This window comes from Neofelis nebulosa, chromosome 1, assembly GCF_028018385.1.
Source record: "Neofelis nebulosa isolate mNeoNeb1 chromosome 1, mNeoNeb1.pri, whole genome shotgun sequence".
NCBI classification, from domain to species: domain Eukaryota; kingdom Metazoa; phylum Chordata; class Mammalia; order Carnivora; family Felidae; genus Neofelis; species Neofelis nebulosa.
In genome coordinates this window covers 218,491,293-218,514,653 of record NC_080782.1, presented here as the reverse complement: position 1 = coordinate 218,514,653, position 23,361 = coordinate 218,491,293, and the positions used below count along the sequence as shown (strand labels likewise).

General features: G+C 47.3%; 1 protein-coding gene across 2 annotated transcripts in view; it reads right to left on the bottom strand.

Moving 5' to 3' along the window:
* SLC25A30 (solute carrier family 25 member 30) overlaps positions 1–20,229 on the bottom strand; it is a 40,812-nt gene extending 20,583 nt beyond the window's left edge. The window contains exon 1 of one of the 2 annotated variants that reach the window (XM_058684930.1): positions 20,207–20,229. The gene's annotated coding sequence lies outside the window, so the exon portion shown is untranslated. Of the gene's footprint in view, positions 1–2,656; positions 2,755–20,206 lie in introns of those variants that run through there. The other variant, XM_058684920.1, reaches the window with a different exon arrangement.
* Between the last annotated feature and the right edge of the window lie 3,132 nt (positions 20,230–23,361).

Below are 23,361 nucleotides of genomic sequence, written 5' to 3'. Positions count from 1 at the left end.
TTGGCTTAAACAGCAACCAGAGAGTATCAGTAGTCAGTCAAACACCCGAACAAAAAAGGTTCTGGAATGGAAGACGTTATGTCCAAAGCCATGCTGGCCACAGCCAGCTGAGATGGGGCGTCAGCTATCCCAAGTTGCAATCTTTGGTAAGCTAAATCATTTCTTTGTTCTGGAGCTCTCTTTGTCCTAGCACAATTTTGGGCGGGGGCGGAATCCCAACTCTACTCACGTCCCAACACTGACAGCCCAGCACAGTCAGGCAGACTGATGTGTCCTTAGCAGTCTAGTGTCTGGGCAACATCTTGGCCTGAGATCCAGGGAAGGAATCACAACTTTGCAAAAACTCCAGTGCCAGATAATGGTGCTTGGGAATCACTTCCCACTCTGCACTCCTCTTCTAGGCCATACCCTCTGGCCAGACCAAACCCAGTCACCACTTCTCTGCTGCCTTATAAACACAACACTAACAACAACAGCCTTCACTATCAAATATCTGATATGATAGGCATTGCTGTACGTTTTCCACATAAAGGATTTTATTTCATCCTTACAAGCCTATGAAATAGGTATCCTTATCCACATTGCACAACTGAGGAAAGACCGACCACCTCAGAGAGGAAGAGTGACTTTCCCTAGTCGCACAGCTACAAAGTACACAAACTAAGGTCTCCCTGAAGGAACACGTGATCTGTCCTCTATGTACTACAAAGCCAGACACTATTTTTCCAAAGTCTGTTAAAAAATATTTGGGGGTGGGGCACCTGGGTGGCTCAGTTAAGCGTAGGACTTCGGCTCAGGTCATGATCTCACAGCTCATGAGTTCGAGCCCCTCATCGGGCTCTGTGTGGACAGCTCAGAGCCTGGAGCCTGCTTTGGATTCTGTGTCTCCGGCTCCCTCTCTGCCCCTCCCCCACTTATGCTCTGTTTCTGTCTCTCAAAAATAAATAAACCTTAAAAAAAAAAAAAAAAAAAAAAAAAAAAAAATATATATATATATATATATATATATATATATATATATATATATATGGAGGTGGGAGGGTAGGAAATTCTGCACGTTCTGAATAAATGTGTAATTTTTCTGCAAAGGAAATACAAACTTCCCATCTATTTTTTTAAGTGTTACTTGAGTAAAAATGTCTATACAAATAAAGGATTCTAAAGGCGTCTCCCTACACTTAAGATATGTACTAAGTTACCATATCCCCTCTCCTCTGTTTTCTCTTAGTACTTATTTTCTCCTTACCTCATTTGCACAGCTGCAAAGAGAGGTAAAATACAGTACGGTAATTGCTGCTGGAACTTTTGAAAGCTTTCCAAGTTCCTGTTATATAATTAATTCTGGGTAAGTTCTTTCAAATTTACGTGTGTTCCCTTTTCAGTCTACAGTCTGAAACTGGAATCACGGTCTCTAAAATGATCCCTCTTAAATCTTTATTCCCCATATGTCTGCCTTTCATTGGACTTTCCCTATTTCCAACTGCCTTTAAAGGTACAGTATGCAAAATAAGCTCATCACAGACCTATGCAACGTGAAATTGAAAAGGCATCTTACGGGGCACCTGCGTGCTCAGTCGGTTGAGCGGCCGACTTCGGCTCAGGTCATGATCTCGCGGTCCGTGAGTTCGAGCCCCGCGTCGGGCTCTGTGCCGACAGCTCAGAGCCTGGAGCCTGTTTCGGATTCTGTGTCTCCCTCCCTCTCTCTGACCCTCCCCCGTTCATGCTCTGTCTAGCTCCGTCTCAAAAAAAATAAATAAACGTTAAAAAAAATTAAAAAAAAAAAAAAAAGAAAAGGCATCTTAGAAGTCATACCTCATGTCACATGAATTAACTGAGCCCACGAACACAAAACTTGGCAGCGGCAGAGCCTAGACCAGATTCATTCCTTTCAACTTTTTTCACTGCAACAGGAGGACAAATCGACCCCTGCAGGGCAGTCCCGACATTGTTCTGCTATTCTTGCGCAGGAGCGATAATGCTGAACCCTGCAAACGCTTTACATCAAGTTACTTACACCTAAAAAAGGCGCTACAGTGCAGCGCTACATGAACCTTCCAAGCTAATGAACTGCCCCCGTCCCTCCAAAGGTGAGCCAACCCGGCGTGTCCGGGAGCAATTCAGAGTACAGCGAGCGTGCCCTCTCCCAGAGTAGGAAGCTCGCTGGCGCCCGGGCTGCACACTCTGAATGAACCGCGAGTGGGAGGGATGCAGAGACAGGAGAAACGTACCGCGGGGGCCAGGGCACACACGCCGAGGTCCCACATGGGCCTCACACTTGGGATCTGAGACGCTAGGGCAGGAGTCACCCCACGCCCCCAAGCGATGAGGCCCGGGAGCCGGCGCCCCTGCCGGAAGAGCGGGGCCAAGCCCCGGAACCTCGCGCCCCGGGCAGCCGGGCCCCGCACGCAAACCCGGGAGCAGCGGCAGCCCCCGAGAACGCCCGGCCGCGTCGGCGCTCTCAGGGACCGCAGTCCGACCGCAGTCCCAGTCCCGGCCGAGGCCGACCGGAGGGGCAGCACCGACCACGGCGGGGCAAGGAGTCCCGGGCCGGCTGGTCGCGGACACCGTGGCGAAAGAGAGTCGGGCGGGCGGAGGAGCGAGCCGGAGCAGGCGCGGAGCGGCCATCGCGGCCGCGGCCCGGTGGTCAGGCACTTACCCGGCACCGGTGGCTCCGCAAGTCCTCCTACCCACGCTCAGCTGCGACCAGAGCCGGCCAGCACCGAAGCGGGAGAACACGCTGCAGCGCAGCGAGGGCAGCACAGCAACTTGCGTCCGGCCCCGCCCACCCCGCCCTCGAGGCCCCGCCCCCCGCCGCGGCTCCCATTGGCCGCTCCGGCCGCGGCCACGCCCATGGCAGCGGGCGACTGGCTGGCCGCGGAGGCACCTAGATATTGAGTAGCCGGCTCCCCACCGACAAGGGTGGTAGCTGTCGGGGACTCGATGACACCTCCCACGGCCTTGGGTCTCGACTCCGCAGTGAAAGAGAAACTTTAGGGAACGCACCGAGAGCCACGGAACAGGAGGCTTCTCAGGGTGCTGATTCTGTGTCCACGTGAACCCCCGAAGTCAGAGGAAGTAAACAAACTTGCACTTCTTTTTTTTAATCCCAGCTTTTTAGTTTGAAAAATTTCAAAACCGACTGCTATGGACAGTGTGCACTTCTCTCAATGCTACCATTTCACATTTGCGTTCTCTTCACTAGATAGATTCTCCCCCTTTGTAAAGTTTCACACAACGCTGCTTCACCCCTAAATACCTCACCACTATCACATGCAAGAAATTTAATGCAACTTCTGTTATATCATTTAACATACTGTTTTTTTAAAATTCCCTTTGTTGTCTCAAAACGTCATAGACAAGCACACGTGCACACACACGTCTTTGAAAAATTCAGGTTCTACCCAAGATTCACCTGTTTTGCTTAATAACATGTGTCTTTATAAACTCCTGTAGTCTACCACCCAAGTTCTAGCACTCCCACTTTTTAAAAATCTTTCATCACTTGGACGTATTTGAAAAGTCCAGGCCAATTGTCTTATACACTGTATCAATTTAGATTTATCAAATTGTTTCCTCATGATTAGATGCACTTTATTTTTTATTTATTTAATTTTTTGAGAGAGAGAGAGTATGAGCGGTGAAGGGCAGAGAGAGAGGGAGACAGCATCTGAAGCAGGCTCCAGGCTCCAAGCTGTGAGTACAGAGCCCTACGTGGGGGGTTGATCTCCTGAACTGGGAGATCATGACCTGAGTCGAAGTCAGACACTCAGTCTCAACTGACTGAGCCACCCAGGTGCCCCTCTCATGATTAGATTCAGGTTAAACATTTTAGTAAGAAAAGTAGGAGGTGATGTGTATTTCCACAAGAAGGCACAGTGTTCTTTAGTCCCATTATCCGTGATGCCAAGATGGATCACTTAGTCCAGACATGGGCTGGCAGATCTCTCCACAAAAATACTGTCAAAAGCTCAGAAATGATAGAACTAAAACCAATGAATCATCAAACTAGTAATCAGTAAAAGTTTATTGTGCACACATCAGGAAGACAGTTTGCAAACAGGAAGCACTCAAACGAAACACGGAATGAGGCTCAGGAGTATGTTGTCATTAAGCAGGTAATAGAGCAAGGAAGCAGTGGCTGCTCTTCACAGTGATTGGTTATAAAATGAGAATTCTCCTAAATGACAGGGAATTGATCAGTGGTTACCTCCTATCAACCTTAAGAGTTCAAGTCTTGCTTATGATTGCCAGAGGCATGAGCAAGAAATGACCCAGAGCGAGTTAGTCTTGCAAATTGAGTGTTGTATGATTAAACTGGTTTTGTCTGCTCAGAGAATTTTCCAGGCTGGTCTCCGTTTGTTTTTTATTTTGACAACCCCTCTCTCCCACCGCAACAGAGATTATCTGCAGTAATAGGCTGAACCCAGCTAATATTTTTGTCCAGGGGGTGTAGCACGCACTCATGAACACTTACCAAATGGTGATTTTTCTCATGCTATCTATCAATCCTTCTACCTGTCTAAAGAAGAGTACCCCCCTTTTTCTCCTTTTCTTTTTTTTTAATTTTTTTTTCAACATTTTTTATTTATTTTTGGGACAGAGAGAGACATAGCATGAACGGGGGAGGGGCAGAGAGAGAGGGAGACACAGAATCGGAAACAGGCTCCAGGCTCCGAGCCATCAGCCCAGAGCCCGACGCGGGGCTCGAACTCACGGACCGCGAGATCGTGACCTGGCTGAAGTCGGACGCTTAACCGACTGCGCCACCCAGGCGCCCCCTTTTTCTCCTTTTCTCTTTTTCCCCCTGCTTCTCAACCCAGTCACAGCTCCTTTCCCCTCCTGTTCGAGTAACAGTGTGGACTCCTGCATTTTTTTTAATTCAATTTAATTCAATTACTATGATCAAATACCCCAGTATTATTTTGGGTGCTCAAATTGCCCATATTTGGCCAGTGGAAAGCCCCACACCTGGCTCCTTTATTCTTATATATATCCTATCAATCTTTGAGCACTTCCTTGTTTTCTAACACAAGACCTACTAACTTTTCATTGACTGTTCTGTGCCCTAGACAGGAAAACCCTAGTTCCTTTTAATAGGAAATGACACTTAGAAAATTAGATCTGAGTACTTGCTGTGCTCACTGCTTACTGGGATGTTATTCTTCTCCTTAAGTGAAAACCCTAATTCCCGATTTAAAAGGTATCTTAGAATATCCCCTCTCCTCCATTTTCAGCATCAATCTATGTGTTCATTTATTCTACAATGTACAGAAAATAGTTGAGACTTACATACCTGTACTATCAGCAGCAACAAAATTTCTAAACTCAAGATTTCTTAGCGGTTCTTTGTATCTTTATAACACATCCTTCTAAATGGTGTACAGGTAGAGTACCATGCTCAAATGTTACTTGAATTAATGGCTTGTTGGTATGGTTATGTTCTCTATTCGAAATACTACTAGGTTTGCTATTTTTCTTTGCATCAATGTTAGAGTTTGCTTTTTTCACCTTTTTCCTTCGGTTCCATTTTTTGAATGTATAAAGCATTCACGTGGTTCAAAATAAAATCTTACAAAGGTTAAACTCCCTCCCCATTCCCTGCACTCTGGTCCCACTCCCTTCTGAGCACTTTCCTTAGGTTCTAGTTTATTCTTCCATTGTCCCCAAAGTAAAGAAATATACAATTGTATATAAGTATATTTGCTAGTTATCGATTGCTGTATAACTAAGCTTACCAGCTTAAAATAACAAACATGTCTTAGCTCCCAGTTTCTGTGGGTCAAAAATCCAGAGGGGCCCCGGAAGCACCTGTAGCTCCACGCCTCCCAAGAATGCAAACAAAGTGGCACTTGGGGCTGCAGGCGCATCAAGGCTTCACTTGGGGAGAATCAGCTTCCAAGTGCGCTCAGCCTGGCCGTTGGCAGGTCTTAGAAGATCCTCTTTCAAGCTCACTCACATGACTGTTGGCAGGGCTCATGTCCTCACTGGCCACTGGCCAGTGTATTAGTTTCCTCACGGCTGCCATAACAGATTACCACAAACTGGATGGCTTTTAAAAACAAGAATTGAGGGGCGCCCACGTGGCTCGGCTGGTTAAGTGTCCGACTTCGCCTCAGGTCACAATCTCATGGTTGGTGAGTTCAAGTCCCACGGCGGGCTCTGTGCTGGCAGATCAAAGCCTGCTTCTCTCTCTCTCTCTCTCTCTCTCTCTCTCCCTCTGCCCTGCCCCGCTCACTCGATCCCTCTCAAAATAAATAAATAAACTTAAAAAAATAAAAATAAGAATTCTTTCTGTCTTCTGAAGGCTAGAAGTCTAGACTCGTGATGTCGGCAGGGCCATGTTCTCTCTGGAGTCTCTACAGGAGAATCCCTCCTCGTCTCTCTCCTAGTGTTGCGCAATTGGCCAGCCACCCCCAGCATTCCTTGGCTTGCAGCTGCATAGCTTCAAGTTCTGCGTCTGCCTTTACGTGGTGTTCTTCCCTCAGTATGTGTGTCTCTGTGGTCAAATCTCCTTCTTATAATGACGTGACTCATAGGAGCAGGGCCCAGAGGCCTCTTTTGTCCCTCATAGCATAGCATAGTTCTTCATTGTATGGATGGACCCAGGGCATTTACTCAACTTCCTGAGTGTGATAGGCCAGGTCCAAAGACGGGCTCCAAGATTCTTGGTCATCGGCGTACGCACACCTTCTCTCAGCCATTCAATCAAACACTCATGTAGGTATGGCTGTGAAAGGACTTTACATATGTCTTAAAGTCCCAAACCAGTCGATCCTATGATAGAGAGATTGTCCTAATCACACAGGCCTTTTATTTATTTATTTTTTTTCAACGTTTTTTATTTATTTTTGGGACAGAGAGAGACAGAGCATGAACGGGGGAGGGGCAGAGAGAGAGGGAGACACAGAATCGGAAACAGGCTCCAGGCTCCGAGCCATCAGCCCAGAGCCTGACGCGGGGGCTGAAGTCGGACGCTTAACCGACTGCGCCACCCAGGCGCCCCCACACAGGCCTTTTAAAAGCAGGGTTTCCTCTCGCTGGTCTCAGAAGGGAAGTCAGAGTTGCAAATCACAGGAGGGATTTGATGCACCGGGGTGAAGATGAAGAGCTGCGTGGCAAAGAATGCGGGTAGCCTTAAGGAGCTGACAGTGGCTCCCAGCTGACACCCAGCAAGGACCTGCCACCGTAAGAAACAAAGTTCTGCCAACAATAGGGATGAGCTCAGAGGTAGATTCATCTTCTGACTGAGCCCTGCGATACCCTGAGCAGAGAACCCAGACACCATGTTAGACTTCTGGTCGACAGAGCTACGAGCTAATAAATAGGTGTTGCTTTCAGCTAAATTTGCAGTAATGTATTAGGCGGCGATACAAGACTAATACACGTGACATGCAGGTTGTTTGCAACACTTAGCTATGGCAAATAATAGCATAATGAATACGCTTTTGCATAGATCGTTTTTATTGGAGGAGGGGTAGCTTCAGGGTAAACTCCTGGAAGAATCGCTGGGTCAAAGAGTAAACACAGATGGACGGAACCTGCACGTGTTGCTACAAAGAGCCATGGCAGGAGTCTTTACATTCATCGGTTCCTTCGGGCCAGAGAGGCATCCTTTCCATTTACAGATGAAGGAACGAGGTTCCCGGAGGTGATGGCCTCTGCCGGGGTCCAGAGCTACCTGTCTCTCATTCCCTTCTCTCGTTTCTCCAGTGCGCCCGGCTTGAGCTGACACAATCTCTTCTTTACTCTCCAACTTGAATTCTAAAAGTGAATCCTTGGAGTTTTGTGCACACACTGTTTCGCTATTGATACAGTTTGGACATGCTTGGCCGGATCCCAAGAATCCTGCCATGAAAACAAATGCGATCCCCAGCCTGCGGGGGTGGAAATCATTGCAACGCTACCCTTTTATGGCAGGGAAAGAAATACATGACTTCCTACCCCTTCAGGCTACCCTACCTCCCTGCTCTCATCTCACCAAGTCCAGCCCTTTCCAGACTCAAAACTGTATGGCATCTGCACAAAAAGGTACTGGATTTGCCCCTTTCCTATCCATCCTTCAGACTCCAAATTCCTCTATTACTCTATGCCCCACCAGCCTCTGCTAATACACATATAATTCTTAGCAACACACACATATAATATCTAGTAATTTGTATTTAGTATTTAGTAATACACAATTGCCATCCTTTCAAGTATGAGGATCCCTTTGTAAGGTAAACTAAATTTTGAAAAATTCTGGAGTCCCTAAAACATGGATAGGAGGATTTTTAGCATCCATCAAGAAAATGCATGCTGAACCTAAGGATACAAGAATCTTGGATTATTATCAAAGGGTCTTGATCCACAGGTTGGAAACCACTGTTCTGGGGAACAGTAACTTGGTTACATCATCATAATCAGGTTAGAAACACGTGTCAAGGGGCACCTGGGTGGCTCGGTTGGTTAAGCCTCCAGCTTCGGCTCAGGTCATGATCTCACAGTTCGTCGTGGGTCTGAGCCCTATTCTGCCTTATTTTAAATACCTCCTGGAGGAGGAGGAGGAGGAGGTTGTATCTGAGACATCTGGTCATCTTCCCGTCCCCTTGGCAAAGAGGAGCAGTAGTGAGCCATAGCTACTCCCAACAAGAACACTGGATAGGCAAGTGTTCCCAGCTGGAATACTGGGAATGAGCCAGTGAAATTATCATTATATCCTATGCCATGGTTCTCAACCAGATTCTACCATCCCAGAGGACATTTGACCATGTCTGAAGACATTTTTAGTTTTCACAACTCCACGGTTCCTACTGGCATCTATTGGGTAGGGATCAGGGATGCTGCCAAACATCCTCTAATGCCCAGGGAAGGCCTCACACAACGAAGAATTATCAAAATGGCAATAGTGTGGAGGTTTGAGAGATTGTTTTATAAGAATGTTGCTTTGGGCGTATGTTTTTCTCGGCTACAGGTGCTTTTCTGAGAACACATCTTGTGTGTAGGCCAGGGAGTGTTTATATGAGACACCTGCAGCTCCTCAAACATGCCGGTGCTCCCTTTCACTTCTGGGACCTTCTATGAGCTAAACTCTTTCTCTTGCTAATGTCCTCCCATCCTTCAGGCCTCACATTGGAGGTCATCTCCAGGATGTGTCTCCTAATCCCTCCTTCATCCAAGAGGCTACCGTGGTAGACAGAACAGGGACCCCCAAAGAAGCCTATGTTCTAATCCCTGGAATCTGTGAATGTGTTAGGGTACAGGGCAGAGGGGAATTAGATTGCAGGTGGAATTAAAGTTGCTTACGTGCTGACTTTTAGGTGGGGGGTTATCTTGGACTATCCGGTGGGCCCAATGTAATCCTTGGGGTCCCTATCAGTGGAAAAAGGAGGCAGAAAAGTCAGAGGAGATAGGACTATGGAGACAGGTCAGAGTGATCTGATGTAAGAACTCCTCCGCCACTGTTGGCTTTGAAGATGGAAGAAGCCACAAGCCAAGGAATTCGGGCAGCCTCTAGAAGCCGGGAACGTCAAGGAAACTAATTCTCCCCTAGAGCCTCCAAAAAGGAGCACAGCCCTGACAATGCCTTATTTTGGCGTAGTGAGTCCCATATCAGACTTCTGACCTCCAGAACGACGAGATAATAAAATGCTTGCCACCTCATGCTACTGAGTTTGTGGTCATTTGCTATGGCAGCAATAGGACACTAATGCACTCTCCCTGACTCCCTGGCTGCCCCATCCCCCTGCCACGCTAACTGGGTCTGCACAGAAGTTGCTCTCACACAAGCCTCCTGTTCTCCCCTCAAAGCCCGGATCTCAGGCCGGGCCATGCCTGGGTCTGTGGGGCATGCTCCTGGCAACCTCACCTTCACTTCAGCCGGTCTCCCTGTAAACACTCAGGAATGGGTTGAGTTTTTTGCCTCTGCACTTATTTGCACCCGGCAAGACGAAGGCAGCACAGTCAGGCAGGAGGGGAAACGAAAAAGTACAAGCCCCTCCGTGAAAACAGCTGAAAGGGCTCCTCCCGGCTAACTCCTCTCTCTCCACGGACGGAAGGACGGACGTTCGGCCTGAGGATCTGGCATCCTGCCAGTGAGAACTTAAAAAGTTGTCTATCTTCTTTATAATTCTCAGTGTCCTTGAAAGTAAAATCCACGTCATACTTTTAAGACGGTTTCTGTAGTTTTTAAAGGGAATGGATGAAATAATGAACATAGTGCCCTGCATGTAATAAACTTTGTTATTGCCACTGTCATTGTCATCGCCATGATCGTCGCTGTTCTGATCATCTCAGGTTATACACAAAAGGTTCTGTACCCTTAGGTAAAACCAGTATTGCTAGAATGTTAAAAGTCAAAAAGTCAAGCCTCTAATATTTCCTCGTGGCTTTGTTCTCAGTGTTTTCAATGAACTTTTATTGAGTAACACGGTTTCAAAAAAAAACAATAGGAACACAGGGCACCTGTCTGGCTCAGTCGGAAGAGCATGTGACTCTTGATCTGAATCATGGGTTGGAGCCCCACGTTGGGTGTAGAGATTACTAAAATAAATAGATAAATAAAACACAATAGGAACAGAAACCAAAATGACTACTTAGTTGCTATGCTGGCTAGTTATATCCATGGCACATCGAGAAAACTAAGCATTTCAACATGTAAAAAAAAAAAAATCAAGCTGAGCCTTAATTGGAATTGCCTGCATTTTTAAAAAAAATTTTTAATGTTTGTTTATTTTTTTTAGAGAGAGGAGAAAGAGAGTGTGGGGGAGAGGCAGAGAGAAAGGGAGATACTAAATCCGAAGCAGGCTCCAGGCTCTGAGCTGTCAGCACAGAGCCAGACGCGGGGCTCAAACTCACAAACCGTGAGATCATGACCTAAGCCAAAGTGGGACGCTTAACCCACTAAGGCACCCAGGGACCCCCTGCATTTAAAAAAAATTTTTTTTTCTTAACATTTTAATTTATTTTGAGAGACAGAAGTGGGAGAGGGGCAGAGAAAGAGGGAGACACAGAATCCAAAGCAGGCTCTGAGCTGTCAGCCCGGAGCCTGACACGGGGCTTAGATTCACAGATCGTGAGATCATTACCTGAGCTGAAGTCGGACACTTAACCGATTGAGCCACCCAGGTGCCCCTCCTCTGCGTTTTTTTGTTTTGTTTTTTTTTTTTTTAGTCAATCATTTGACTAAATATTCTTACCTCTAATTTTCTGGATTGCCTTCATGTCTTACTACCTAAGAAAACTATCAGATTTAAGTTTATCAGAAGCAAAATAAAAAAGGCAAATTATAATCTCCACCAGATGGAATAATGGCTTTTTCCATGAAAAAGAATTTGGGACAAGTGATCTGGGACACCTCGTGCTGAGAGGCACAAATATAAAAGGAACTAAACAGGTGGCTTCTGTGAGATAATTTTAGCCAGAGGACTCTGCAGCATGCTTCTTAGGAGTGTAAGGGAGGTCAGTGCCCTGGCCTGTGGCTCTAGAAATGCCCTAGAATGTTCAAGTATATTCACAAAATAACCGAGGACAGCAAAGGCAGGACTGACACTGTTTTCACGGTTTGAAAGCCGAAAAGTTATACAACCATATGACGGCTGCGTTCTCAGTTCTCAGAACTTGCCCTCCGTGCAGACTGTCATGCTCGAGTTTTGCCTCTGGTAGAGTGTACATGAGCCTTGCAGAAGGGCTCTGAACACTCCCAGGACGTTATCCTCCCGGTAACATTTGAAGGGTCAGGGTGGCAGGTGAGGCCTGCAGCTGGCAACCTCCAAATCCGAGCGGTTCAGACGGGACCATAGCCATTTATGTCCGTGGCTTTGAAACTTGTTAAACTATAGCCCACATTAGGAAACACATTTTACTTCATGACCCAGAACACACACACGCGCGCGCACACACACACACACACACACACATACACACACACCCATTCCAAGAGAAAATACTTCCTAGGACCACGGTGCACTCTGATGCTTATCATTCTGTTCTTTCTTTTGTTGTTCACACTCTTCATAGCCCACTAAACTGAAGAACATCAGTTTAAAACCTCCTGTTTAAGTTAAAAATCAAGGAAAGCACACTCCTTCCAAGCTATTCTGTAACTGGGGGGAACTACCCAGCTCTCCCTTTTACCCTTGTAGAGTTAGAGAAGGTGGTGGTCAAGAGAGAGGCAGTCACAGCTGAACCGCAGGCAATGAACGCCCTCAGAGTCCCTGGTCTTATAAGAGGGCAACGGGGCCTTGCCTCCTTCGCGGGCCTCTTGTGAGGATCCAGTGAGCCAATGCTGTGACAGGTGCCAAGGAAGCATAAAGGGCTTGGCAATAAAACTTGTTGTTGAGGTTGGATAGTGGCCTGGCCCTCTGATATTCATCCTGAGGCCTTAATTCAGAAAATTCCTCTCCCCTGTGAGTGAATTGAAGGAGAGATTCTATTTTCACATCAGGACCAAGCCACCCATGGCCTTGTACCTGACTCAGTTTGGCCATCCTTTGTTTTCTTGTGTGTGAATTTAACTGCTCTCTAAGCCACCCTAAAATGATTGAACAATAAGTCCTCAGCCAACAAGCAGCTTCTCGCTGTGTCGTCTGCAGCTGGGGGGTGTTTGAGAGAGGGCAAACAGGTTTCTGAGAACCAGGAGACCTGCCTTGTAACATCCGGTCAGGAAGGGATCTTTTTTCTTTTTTTTTTTTTAATTTTCTTTAATGTTTATTCATTTTTGAAAGACAGGGACAGAGCACAAGCAGGGGTGGGGCAGAGAGAAAGGGGGACACAGAATTGGAAGCAGGCTCCAGGCTCTGAGCGGTCAGCACAGAGCCCGACGCGGGGCTCGAACTCACAGACTGCGAGATCGTGACCTGAGCCGAAGTCGGACGCTCAACCGACTGAGCCACCCAGGCGCCCTAAGGGATCTTTTTCTTTTTTTTTTTTTTCTTTTTTTTAATTTTTTTTTTTAACGTTTATTTATTTTTGAGACAGAGAGAGACAGAGCATGAACAGGGGAGGGGCAGAGACAGAGGGAGACACAGAATCTGAAACAGGTTCCAGGCTCTGAGCTGTCAGCACAGAGCCCGCCGCAGGGCTCGAACTCACGGACCGCGAGATCGTGACCTGAGCCAAAGTCGGACGCTCAACCGACTGAGCCACCCAGGCACCCCAAGGGATCTTTTTCTTATGCAAAGTCTCTAAAGAAGGGTAGGTCTGGAAACATACAGCTCCTGGGGTCAGTCTTTCCTTCCAACATGGAGGACCAGGTCATTCCCGACATTCACACACGCTCGTTCAAGAACATATCGTTTGGGTCTGGGCAGGGGTGATGGTTCCACAGCATTGTGAATGCACTAAATGCACTCTACAATGTCAGTGCCCTCATGTACTAAATACAACTTCAAATGACTGATTCAGTATTATGTGAATTTTACCTCAATTCCTAAAAAATGAAAAAATAAACGTATAGGAACACATACCACCAAAGCAACGAAGATGTAGGCATTTTTGGTTTTGTTTTTGTTTCTTTCTAGTTTTCTGGCCTTCTGGATAGTCAAAGCAGAAAACTTTTAGGGCTTTAACTTTGAGCACATGAAGACAGAAAGGGAGATAACTCTTGATAAAGAGGGAAACAGCTGCAATCCCCACAAAATGGCCAGCGTGACACAGCTCGGCAGATAGCCTAGAACTGGGGTTCCAGGACTGGCCACTGTTTTACTACCTCCTCTGTCGCCTCAGGGAGACCTCACCCACTCGCCCCTTCTGAGTGTGTTCCAGTGTGACCAAAGTCACATGATTCTGGAAGCCCTTGCTAGGCCAGCTAGAGGCCTGGGGCGGCTGGGAGCTAGCACCCTGCCCCACAGGGGCACCTCTAGGGGACAGTGAAGGCTGTCCAATAGACGCTTTCTCAGGACATTTGATGTAAGACACAAGGAGAAAGTCTTCTGGTAAAGGCAGGAGCAGTAGGTTTAGAAACAAAAGATCTGAGTCACGGTGGAGGGCGGGGTCGGGGGTGGGGGCGCCTGGGTGGCTCAGTCGGTTAAGCGTCCAACTCTTGGGTTTCAGCTCTGGTCGTGATCTCACAGTTGGTGAGTTCAAGCCCACATCAGGCTCTGCACTTACAGTGTGGAGCCTGCTTGGGATTCTCTCTCTTCCTCGGCCTCTCTCTCAAAATAAGTAAATAAACTTAAAAAAAAAAAAAATATATATATATATATATGTGTGTGTGTGTGTGTGTGTGTGTATGTGTGTGTGTATATATATATATATATATATATATATATATATATATATATATCTGAGTCACGGGATCCACAAGTGCCTGATTCTGAAGAGACGCCTACCAGGTACTGCAGTGACTGTCACCAGGGCTACAATTGAAGAAATGGAGCAAGGTCTGCAATCAGGACCGTCTCACATGGCCTGACCACAAAGGTCTGTCCATGCGGCCTGAGACAACGGCCCGTCTCCTTTAGTTCCCTCTGCAGCCTTATAATTAGACTTCCTAGAAACGGAGACCCAGAGCGGATGTCTGTATCCTAAACCCAGAAGAATCTAATTTACATAAAAGTGCCACAAAAGGAAGCAATTGAATGGATTCCGACCACTCCTTGGTTCCCCGAAGGAGAGTGGGCAGTTACTCCCTTGTTATCGGTAGGATGGCTTATTCCCGATGTTCTGCTTTGCTGCCTCCGCCACAGAAGCTGAGAAAGCCAAATACTTCCTGCCCAGCCCCTCTGAGGCTAAACACGACCATGTGACAAGTTCAGGCTAAAGAGACAAAGGTGGAACTCTTGGGGGGCATGAGGGGCAATGTCTGAGGAAGCTTTCACTTTTTTTTTTTAAGTTTATTTATTTTAAGAGAGAATCCACACAAGCAGGAGAGAGAGAGTGAGAGAGACGGAATCCCAAGCAGGACCCACACTCATCGCAGAGCCAGCCCCACATACGGCTCGATCCCATGACCGTGAGATCATGACCTGAGCGGAAATCAAGAGTCAGACCCTCAACCGACTGAGCCATAGGAAGATTTTACTTCTATGTAAAAGGGCCAGGCCCAGGAGGAGAGGTCACTGGTCTTGTCCCTTCCCATTCTCATACCTATAATACGGACATAGCACCTCAAGCTGTGATAGCCATCTTACAATCACAAAGTGACAAGCATGATTTAAAAAAAATACAAAAAACACATATTAAGAAGGGCAGGACCAAAGGACAAGGAGAGTCAGGGTCCTTGTGGCATTGTCAGGCAGCTAAGCCAAGGCCAGCAGCTTCCTGCCTTCAGACTTCTCGCTCCATGAAAAAAAATATCACTTTAACTGAGTCTTGTTACTTGCAGTTTTCCTAACTCATAACACGGTTCACGTAAAACTAACAACAAAATATGTCTTACAGATGTGTAATTTCCTTAAGTAAACTTCCTCACAAATCTCACAGTACGCATTCCACAGTAGAATCCTATCATTCCAACTACTTCTCATAAAGTCTCCAGTTTAAAAAAAAATCACTTTGGGTTCTTTGTTAAAGAGAGAAACTCAGGGGGCCCAACCTCCGCACAGGGTCGGTGGCCGGGATCTGCAGTGGCACCCGAAAGAAAATGATTCCTGTTGGAGTGTGGCTCCCCTCACATAGACACTGCTGCTGACCATAGTTTCACGCAGTAAGAATGTGAAACCCTGAATTATATCCACAATTATGCACTCTTTATCACTGCTTCTGCGAAAGAGCTATTATAGAATGCAATGCAGCCCTGCATGTAAAACGATTAGGGGATGGTTCTTAGAGAAACACGTAGCCGTGCGCATACTAAACATCTTCCTGAAGCGCTTGACAAAGTCATGAGCTCGGGAAAACATACTTAGCTAATCCACATAACACGAGCTCTAGATCAGACACTCCACAAATACCGGTGAACTAGCAAATTCCTTGGCAGAAGGGAGAACAAGTACCAGCCATATTTCAACCCCGTGCTTACGTTAGAACCGATAACAATGTCTGTCGGGTTCCTTTTATCACCACCGTCCTTCTCCACAGGTCAAGGCCAGTGCTTACTTGATGGCTTGAGTCACATGAACATGCATTTTTCTTAGGGTGGCTAAATGCCCAGCCTGTACTACTGACACCACAGAAGGGTTCTGAATCGACAGGGTCTCTATATGACCACCAGCCCTGTCCTTAATTTGGATTTTCCAGCAGCCTGGGAAAAATTCTGCAGCCTGAGCTCCAAGGACCCGCGTTACCACCATCACCTTTTCACCTACTTACCTAAAAAGGGATAAGTAGACTTTGTCTGGGGCATATTGATCTATTCAAGAGAATGCCCTCCACACTTTGACACAGTGTCGCTCTCAAATTAAGAAAAAAAAGTCCTACATAAACAAACAGGATGACCCTTTCCCTAAATACATTTCCTTTAATCAGAATTCACAGAAAAACAAAAACTAAGGGTAATGTGACAAATTGGTCTGCATGTGGTATTCATTGTCCTCTTTCTATTTATGCCATAAAGAAAAAAAAATCTTGATGGGATGGCCAGATGGTTTTTCCAATTGTGAACATATCAGACACATGTGATGTGAGTGCTTAACAAATGTTAGGTCATTTTTTTTAGTTGAGGTGTAATCGACATGCAATGTCACACTAGTTTCAGGCGTAAAACATAATAATTCTGCATATGTATACATTGTGAAATACTCACCACGGTAAGTCTAATTACCATCTGTCATCCTACAGAGTTACAAAAAATTTTTTAATGTTAGGTAAATCATAATCAGTGAATACAACCTGGAAATTTACAAGGCTAGGCTGAAAATTATTTCCCGTCCTCCATTTTCGGTGAGAATGACATGATGAATGCCTCCAAGTTTGCACCTCATTACTCGCTCTCAAACGCTAACAACTCTTTACCTTAAAATGGACCATCACAGCTAACTCTCTAGCAAGAACAGGAGGGAGGGGAGGTGCCTAACCGTGGTGTTTCCATAGCCAGCCACGGGAGGGGTGTAAAGTGATTCTCCTATGCAGGACAATGGAATTTCCCACGGCTAATTTTGTCTGACTGTAGCTTACAAATTTAACTTCCTTTGAAAATGCTTTTTCACTTCATTTTCTCGTCCAGGAAACTAGAGTTGAATTCCCAGCCACTAGTGTGTATCCTGAGTCTGAGGTCTTGTTTCCTTTTGTGTTTGGTAGAGAATGAAACAGAACAAGAGAAAATATGCCCAGAAAAAACCCCGATAAAACCTGTGGAGCGTGGTAGGTCAAATGGAAACACCCACATTTGACCGTGAATCCTACACGCAGCTGCGGAAAATACATATCCTATTGCCTCACTCTGTTCATTTGTGTATTTGTGCATTCATGCAATTAACAATCACCGATCAAGTGCCATGCTGCGTACAAGGGGGAAAAGTGTCTTCGCCTTTAGAGAGTTATGGTCTGATGGAAGAGGGGGGAAAAGAGAACCCAACAATTTCATAATAGTCTGAACAGACTTCTGGAAGGCTTCCTGGGGGACATGATACTTGAGCCGACCAAGTCTCGAAGCATGAGTGTAGGTGCTCCGTTGAAGAGCTAAATTAAGACAGCGATAGAGGGAGTGAGAAGAGTAGAGTCAAAAGAGACAAATGAGGTAGAATTCAGAGAACCTGACTGATCGGCCACGGGGGTGGAGGAGAAGCGGTTGAGGCAAACACCTGGGGCCCTGGCTTGTACCAAAAGTTGCCTGGTGTGCCACTCACAGTGCAGAGACTGGGGGAAACGGGACAGGTTCGAAATAAAGGTGGTAACTCGGAGGCATACTGGTTTAAAGTGTCTGAGGGACTTTGTGTGAAAGTGTCCAAGCGTCAGTTTGCTGGAAACAAATGTAGAATCAGTGAAGTTACACAAGGAGTAGACGAGTCCACAGATCTGGCTGAGGGCTCCCGGGGCAGGGGGAGGAGTGGAGGGTGAGGACCCACCTCAGGAGATACCAGCTTGGAGGAGGACCCAGAGAGCCAGCGAGGGGGTGGTGGCCAACATGTCACTTGCCAAAGGAGGAAATGAGATAAACTTGGGGGTGGGGGTGGGATACTACCTTTTCTTCCGTGAAAGAAGTGAAGGACCAAGGGAGGGTAAGGGCATGATACGAAGAGGAAGAAAAAGGCAAAGTATGGTGTCAGAGACACACGGAAGTTGAGATCACCTTGAACAGTCCGTGGCACGCACTAGCCTAGGAGTTGAACGACATCACATTTGCACAGAAGGCAAGAAGCGTGGTACAGGTCTGGGCCGGTGCTGTCACTAACAAGCAGGGTGATCTTGTGTACTTGACCATCTTTTAGCCAACTGGGTAGCCCCGAAGTTTCCACTGAAGATGGGCTCCCTTAACACAAATGGTGCTGGGCCCTCTCTCTGGTCCCTTCTCCAAGGCTCCTCATAAGCCCCAGGGAGAGGAATCATACCAGCTGTGGTGGTGGGTTCAACGAGCCTATTCGGAGGCTGTCCCCCACCCCCACCCCCCACCGAATGCTGGAACTCCTGGCATCCTGGTTAGAACAGGAAGTGCCAGCTGAGCAGGGCCCCCGCCACCCTCAATCAGAAGCCAGACCGGGGGGCGCCTGGGTGGCTCAGTCGGTTAAGCGTCCGACTTCAGCTCAGGTCACGATCTCACGGTCTGTGAGTCCGTGAGTTCGAGCCCCGCGTCGGGCTCTGGGCTGATGGCTCAGAGCCTGGAGCCTGCTTCCGATTCTGTGTCTCCCTCTCTCTCTGCCCCTCCCCCGTTCATGCTCTGTCTCTCTCTGTCCCAAAAATAAAATAAAAAATGTTGAAAAAAAAAAAAAATTCAAAAATAAATAAACGTTAAAAAAAAAAAAAAAAAAAAAAAAGAAGCCAGGCCGCTCTGGAGGCTGACGTGGGTCTGCAGAGCTCAGAGGGACCGGGTTCCAGTCAAGGCACATCAGTGCCCACACTCCTCTCAGCTTTTCGTAACTGTGTCCCGAGCTCACCCCAGACCTTTATCCCCCAAGTCATGCCAGGTTCCAGCACAACGGGGACCTTTCCGACCAGAAAGTGAAAGTGACCGCATCTTGGAGAGCTCAGAGCTTCTCTATCAAAAATTAAACCTCTTAACCATTTCCTTTCACGTCCACTATGGAAAGGATTCGGGTCCAGCTGATCGCTTTGGAAGAAATAATTCAAATGATGCACTCACGACCCCATTAATCTATCCTGGGCTTTAGTGCCTCTGTTCACACCGTCATTTCGTCTTTCCTCTCCTGAGTTAGAACTGAAAGCCAGGTCCTCTAGGAAGCCTGACCAAGTGGCTTGTTCACAGCTACATCCCGGTGGCTAGGACCATGGACCTTCTGAGCGAATGACTCTGACTTCATAGAAGGTTCTGCTGATGCTATGACTTCAGTAATTAATAGCATCAACGATCAACCTATCTTGATATTTCTCTTGTATTATGTGGCTTTCCATAGACTTATAGCTTGTCTCCCAAATCAACTGTTAATAGCATGTCTTTATGCTTTTCATTAGCATCAGTGTGCAGAGTATTTTGTAAGTAATAGCTACTCAGTAGTAGTTTGAGAATCTAGACCTTTGCCACAGGGCTTTCTTCCCCTCCGTTCCCTCTGGACTCATCCTTACTCTCCACCTGTTTATCCTCTGACTTTAAATACTTTCCTCCAGTACAATTTGTCCTCTCCAGAAAAATCTGGAACAGTTGAGAGAAAACAGCAAGATTCACAGAGGGCAATTAAATGGAATTAAGGTCCCTGGGAAAACACTGTGGATGGCTGAAGAAAACATGCTGAGAATAATTCTTCCAAAGCAAAGAATTCCTGAGGCCAAATAACTCCTTTGTACTATGAACTGAATCATGAGGCTCTATTAACTGGGAGGTGACCTTGACATAGGACATAGTTGGAGCTGACAAAGGCAGTCGGATGACAAAGTTAGTCGAATTCATCTAACCAAGCTACTCTTTTAAAGATTTCCAGGCACTTACCAGAAACCAAAGTAAGAGCACGCAGTGTTAAAGGCTGGAGACCAAGAATACAAACACTACCCCAAGTAAAACATTACCTGGAGGAGGATTTTATAGGGCAGCTTTGACTGACAGCCTTTACCACCCTCTATTTTTATGTGTGACCTCTGTTAGATACTTCAGGATTAACCTGAGTAAGGGTCTTGGTCAGTTTGGACTGCTATCGCAAAATACCATACGGCGGATAGCTTACAACAGAAATTCATTTCTTACAGTTCTGAAGGCTAGAAGTCCAAGGTCAGGGTGCTGTCAAAGCCATCATCTTGCTGAGTCTTCATAGGGCAAGATAGCTCTGTGGGGTCCCGCTTACAAGGGCAGTAATCCCATTCATGATGCCTCCACCTTCGCGCCCTAAGCCCCACCTTCTGATACCGTCCCACTGGAGACTAGGATTTCAACCTATGAGATGGCGGGGGCGGGGGGGGGGGGGGGGGGGCGCGGAGGGGGGATACAAGCATCCAGCCCATGGCAGTAAAGGTTGATTTTTCTGGCTAGTGAACTACATTTAGGTCTGATTGTCAAGAATTCAGTTAACTGGGACAGCTGGGTGGCTCAGTCGGTTGGGCGTCCAACTCTCGATTTCAGCTCAGGTCAGGATCTCACAGTTCATGAGTTTGAGCCCTCACAGTTCATGAGGCTGCTGGCACAGAGCCTTCTTGGGATTCTCTGTCTCCCTCTCTCTCTGCCCTTCCTGCACTCTCTCTCTCTCTCTCTCAAAGATAAATAAACTTAAAAAAAAAATGGGGCGCCTGGGTGGCTCAGTCGGTTAAGCGTCCGACTTCGGCTCAGGTCATGATCTCGCGGTCTGTGAGTTCTAGCCCCGCGTTGGGCTCTGTGCTGACAGCTCAGAGCCTGGAGCCCGTTTCAGATTCTGTGCCTCCCTCTCTCTCTGACCCTCCCCTGTTCATGCTCTGTCTCTCCCTGTCTCAAAAATAAAAATAAAACATTAAAAAAAATTTTTTTAAAAAGAACACAGATTCTTATTTAAAAAAAGACTTCTGTTAACTGATAGGATATGGTGATTCACATGGTTGTTAATTATGAAAATTATACAGTTTTAAAATTTATTTCAGCAATTGACTTTTGGGTTCATGGCATATAAAATAATGTCCGTGTGTGATGTGTGTTACATACGTAGTTTTGTTCCATCCTTGTAACAATCCATGGGAGGTAGGAATTAGTACCCTCATTTTCTGGACAGGAAAATGGAGACTCAGGAGTTTATCAAGCACCCTGAGGATCATTTAATTCCCTGTAGAGCTTTGCTCTTGGGGAGAGAATGCTCTGAGCAGTGAATCCGAGTTTCCCATCTCCTCCATACTTTTCACTGAACACACATGAAGAGGTGTTCTGAATTTTGACATCTCAGACTCCTTTAAGTTTGTTTTCAAGCCTTACAAAGCAGGAAGCGATGACCTCACCTAAGGCCTCTGCTCCACCCCCCACCCCGACTTTTCTTCAAAGGCCTGTTAGAACTGTACAAATGAACAGTGAAGCTGGAGGGTGCTCCTATCAGCAGGAGCGCAGAGCGGTGGTCTCCCCGGGCTGGCAGATGGCACCTGTCACTCCCACCCCGTTTCCCGGATGATGTGGGATAATGAAATTCTGATAAGCAGCCTGGCGAAACTGAACAAGGGAGGACATCCTTCAGTCATGCCAGACCGGTGCCTCTTTCACATCTCTCTCTCCCCTTCCTATCCTTAACTACTGCCCATGGCCCCTATCTCTCACCCTCCCCTCAGTCCTGCTCCTTTACGTCGTGCAGGTCAGACCTGCACCCTGTCCTCCCCTCCATCGCCGGGTCCTGGTGCATCTTCTTCCTCAGCCTCCCCTGCACACGTCCGTTGTGTGCCCTCCCCCACGTGCTCCAGCAGGCCACTGTCATCTGCCCACACTGCTGTAACAGGCACCCACCGGCCCCTGCCTCTGCGCCTGCCCCGAGGACCTAATCTGCCCTCTGTCTACCAGTCAGAAGTGCTTTCAGAACGGAAAGCCTGCCCATCTCCCTGCCTTTTGTGGCTCCCTGCTGCCTTCAGGACACAATCCAAATGCCTGGGCATGGCACCCAAGGGTCTTCCTGATCCGGCTCTTAGCTTCAGGCTCTCTTCTTTCATGCCATGGCATGTTGAGCGTCGGCTCTGGTAAAGGACGAGAGGTTTGCCCCACGTGCAGTACTCACGCTTCCCAGACATCGTGCTCCGTGCTCCCTCTGTTTTGTTCTGCTACCCACTTGCGGTAGATTGCTTGCAAAAGACTGTCCCAATGATTCCCCTCTCGACACCCAGGTCCCTCGCAAGATGCCCGCGCAGCTCCTGTTCTCAAGAGATGGCATCTGGGGTGCCTGGCTGGCGCAGTCAGTGGAGTGTGGGACTCAATCTCAAGGTCATGAATTTGAGCCACACGTCGCACAGAGAGATCACTTGAAATAGAGAGAGGGAGGGAGGGAGAGAGATGGCATCCGTTTTCCACACCCACCGAAGCTGAACTGGCCCGTGACTTGCTTTGCCCGTTAGAATGTTTTGGAAGTCCGCTGCGTGGGCTCTGAGTCCGGGCCTCAAGAGGCCTCCAGCTTTGGTTCACTCTCTTGGATCCTTACCCAACCACTGTGCGAACCTGAACTGCATTTTTGGTTGTACGTGAAATGCCATCACCTGAGGCTCGGGGTGTGATTTCCTAAGCAGCCTCTGAGGTACCAGATGGAATAATAAACTAGAAGTTTGGGGCATTTAACCCCCACCCCTCATGGATGAACTTTGACCCGTTGGAAATGAGAGATAGGAGGGGGCCAGACAGGTACAACCTCCCTCCTCTCTCTCTCTGCGTGGACTACTCTGAGGTACGGTCCCTCTCGGCGACCCTCCACGGGAGCACACGTGCAGTTGACCAGCCTGCTACGTGCCTTCACAGCTCACCGCAATAACCTATCTCGGAGCAAATCTCCGCATCTTCCCTTGCTTCAGATCCCTTTTCGTTCACCCTCCTTGCCCCAGTCCTGCACACCGGAAAACAGGGTGAGCATCCTAACCTTTGCCTCATGTTCTGTTTTCTGGACGACCAGGCTTAGGCAGCAGCCGATGTGTACATGTTCCGGCCAGGAAGCTCGTTTCCGATTCAGATGCTCCGGGACCCACTGCTCAGAAGCCAAGGATTCCCACCAAGCACATGCATCAGCTTCCTGTTGCTGCTGTAAAAATCATCACAAGCTTCGTGGCTTAGAACAACCCAAGATTTTCCTCTGAATGTTCGCAAGGTCATTAAGTCTGAAATCAGTTTCCCCGAACTGAAATTCAGGTGTTTGCAGGGCGGGTTCCTTTGGGAGGCTCTGAGAGCTGACTCGGCTTCCCTGCCTCTCCCAGCTTCTAGGGGTA